Source organism: Didymella exigua (assembly GCF_010094145.1).
Source record: "Didymella exigua CBS 183.55 unplaced genomic scaffold M421scaffold_8, whole genome shotgun sequence".
Classification (NCBI taxonomy): domain Eukaryota; kingdom Fungi; phylum Ascomycota; class Dothideomycetes; order Pleosporales; family Didymellaceae; genus Didymella; species Didymella exigua.
The window spans coordinates 885-4,693 of record NW_022984782.1 but is presented as its reverse complement, the minus strand read 5'-3'; positions in this window follow the sequence as shown (position 1 = coordinate 4,693).

The window sequence follows — 3,809 nt, the reverse complement described above, 5'->3', positions numbered from 1 at the left end:
GAGCAAGGAACTGTAGCATTGTAGAGTAGTTTTTCTGTATCCTTTTGTACAAGACCTATAGGTGTAGAGAATATATCCTGGTGTTCTTATCATCCTAGCACTCCTATATGCCTTGTAGTGGATTCACAACTATTCTAGATATCTCTCTTCTTGCCTGCGTCGTTACATTATACAGAAAAACTCGTCCTAGCCAGTGACGGCCTCTAAATAATATCGCAACTTGTTTGTTTCAGATTACGCCCAAGAACCTAGTGGAATTAGAGTTAATTCACTACACACTGTTACATCTAGCATTTAGCTATAGTCAGGATACTAGAGATCTCCTAACGACTGAAGCCTTGGGTTTGGAACTTCTAAGACGATTATGTCTAGATTACTTTAGAAAAGACGCGTCAGATAGCGCCAAGGTAGAGACTAGGAGACTACCAACAACCCACCTGAACTAGAGATAATACTAATGTTAGGCAGCAACACCCCTGGTTCTAAGGAACCTACAAGAAGATTAGCCTAAGTTTAGAGCGCAGCAAATAAGGCTGCTAAACTACCCCCTAATTAAACCTTAGCAGCAAAGAATGCAGCTAAAAGTAATTAAGAAGCAGATTTAGACTTAGATAAGATAGACCTAGCAAAAGAAGTTGCAAGACTTTGTGCTAAAATCTCCTAACTAAGGGCTTCCTAACAACTATTAGACAACCTGCTACTAACTACTAAATTAATCCTAACTATGTCTTAATAGCTATTATAGTTCTAGTCTAAGACACCCCTAGACTACAATATTAGGCAGAAGCTTTCTAAACATACCCTAAAGATTAATAATCTTAACAATAGAACTAGTCTAACCTTTAAATAATAGCAGGCCTCTATACAAGACTAATTAGAAATTAACACAGATCACTATTAGAGCGAGCGCGCTTGAATGGCCTTAGTATAGGGACACACAACAGGCCTAGCCAAAGAATATCTAGAGCCTTAGTATTTAGCTAACAGTCCTTTAGAGTCATTTTAGGACGCTGAAGAGATAATCGCCCTTCTTAAGTCCTATTTCATTACAGGAAATAAGAAGGCTGAGAGTAGAGCTGTATTTGACCAGCTTACTATGGACAAGAACGAATCATTCCCTGCGTTCAAAGCTCGTTTTCTCAGTGCAGCTATACGTGGACAAGTACCTAGAACAGAGTGGTTCCACTACCTGTGGACTAAGGTTACCTTGGGACTTCGTGTGCCCAACCTAGGTTTTAAGAGGCAGTGGAATAATTTGTTTAAACTTATAGTAGAGCACTTAACTGCGTTTGATATAGAGCAGAGCAACCAACCTAACCCTACAGGAATATTTAGACGTTCTGGTGCCCCTCTAACGCAGAGCCGAAATTGTTTTGCTTTAGACACTGCTAAAAAGGTCACACCCTCTAGAGATTACAATGCTTCGTCATCGTATCAACGTCAGCCAAGCAGAGCACCATCCGTACCTGCTCTGAGGGCCTTCTCCAAGACCCCTGGACCTGTCAAGGAATCCACACCAACACCAACACCTAGTAACTGCTATAACTGCGGTAAGCCAGGACACTACGCAAATGACTGCCTAGTCCCACGCGTACGCAAGATTAAGTTAGCTAGTGATAAGGACCTTGTAGACGCCTCTAAAACACATAACTACAACACTAACAACTATAATTAGACAGGAAACAAAGAAGCCTAGGAGGAGTTCCCTTCCTAGGCCTAAACTATTATAACTTATCTAATCTTAATTTGTCTTGTTTGTTTAGTAGTTTATATTTCCTTATTAAGTCTACTTTGTGCTTAAAAGGCCTTAGTGTCTGTATTAACTTATTAATTAACACTAGAGCTTAAGGACACCTTTTTCTTAACTCTAAAATTGCTTCTTTAATTTCTTTAGCTCTTTAGATTCCTATCTAAAAGCTACCCTTTAAGATTTTAGTAAAAGGTTTTAAGGACTAGATTTTAACCCTAGTTACGTAGTATATCTAACTCTACATAATTATAGATAGTAGAAAAGTACACAACTGTCCCTTTGTTATTGTAGACTTGGGTTCACAAGACTACATTATTGGAATCTAGTGGCTAAGAAGATTCAAGCTCTGGCTGGATTTAGAGCGTTCTTGACTTATTTAGCTAAACCAGTACCTAGCTGTTTACGACCCCACTCTGCCAATACTCATGTCCCTCCGTCAAAACGTTGTATCACAACATGTTGCTCTTGACATTCAACAACGCGACAACTTATAGGAACAGGATGAGTATTAGAGAAGCCACAGCACACTAGTTATCCATTGAATTTAAGGATTACTCTGCGCGCTAAAGAGTTAGAAGTTCACACCTCCTGTGATTCTAAGTTTACCTCTAGACTTGCAACAACTAACTCTTAAAACCCCTCTAAAGCCTTCTCCTTTGCCTTCTATTACTCTTATTTCTGCAAATGCGTTCTATTTTAATATAAAAAGAAAAGAAAACAAATTCTTCACAACTAGTTTGTACAAGATAAACTAACTAATTTTGGACAAGAAACTAGAGGATAACCCTAAGAATGCTGCGCTTGTTGACGCACGACTTCCAGCTTGTTACAACCTGTATTGGGATGTGTTTAGTAAAACAGCTGCTGAGGAACTCCCTAAGCACTAACCCTATAACTACAAGATTATATTGACTAAACCCCTTCTAAACAACTTTAGTCCTCTGTATAAGCAAAACCTGGAGGAACTGGAAGCAACTAAGCAATATGTGCAGGACCACCTTAAGCGAGGCTGGATTGAAAGCAGTAGCAGCCTATTTGCCTCTCCCATCCTGTGTGTTTGCAAGTCAAATGGCGATCTGCGCATCTGCGTGGACTATTAGAAGCTCAACCAACTGACTTAGAAAGATGTGTATCTAATACCACGCATAGACGAACTGCTTACGCGACCATCTAAAGCAAAGATCTTCTCTAAGTTAGATATCTGCGCAGCCTTTAATTAAATACAGATAGATCCTGCCTTAGAGGAGTACACAACCTTTTAGACTTGTTATAGAACCTACAAATGTAAGGTACTACTATTTAGATTAACTAATAGCCCTGCGACCTATTAATAGTATATAAATAATGTTTTAATTAACTATCTTAATAATTTTTGTATTGCCTACCTTAACAACATCCTTGTACTAGAACACACTTCTCATTTTAAAAAGTGCAGTACGCACACTTCTTGGAGCTCATTGACGAAAACTTGAAGTCAACAAATCAGCCGCAAGCAGCAGCCTGGACTGAACGAATACAGATGACTCTGTGAGCCTCTGGAAGCGCGCTGGGTGGTACAGGGATTGGCATGATGTGTTACAACTTGTCAAAGGTCAGACATATAGCCAAGTCAGTCTGATATACGTACGCAGAGGTATTCTGTTTGCTTAAGACAAAACAGAAACTTGAAGAACCTCTCTGTTAGTATACCCAGTTGTGTCGCCACGACAACAGAGTATATGACAACACAAAGTGAAAGTAGGTTCACGTTACCTACTGCCAATTCCCTTTCACTCGCCACGTCCATATACGTTCTGTTTCGAACCCAAGTCACAGATATAGGACTATCTGTCTACAAGGAGGGGGGTAGTGTAACAACGCTCTACGAACAGTGACCCAATACCACTAGGATACAGTTCTAGCAACTTATGACCATGGCCCTTGTTGCATAGCATAAGCTCACACCAAACTGCCACTAAACCCTCATATATAAGGAGCAAGGAACTGTAGCATTGTAGAGTAGTTTTTCTGTATCCTTTTGTACAAGACCTATAGGTGTAGAGAATATATCCTGGTGTTC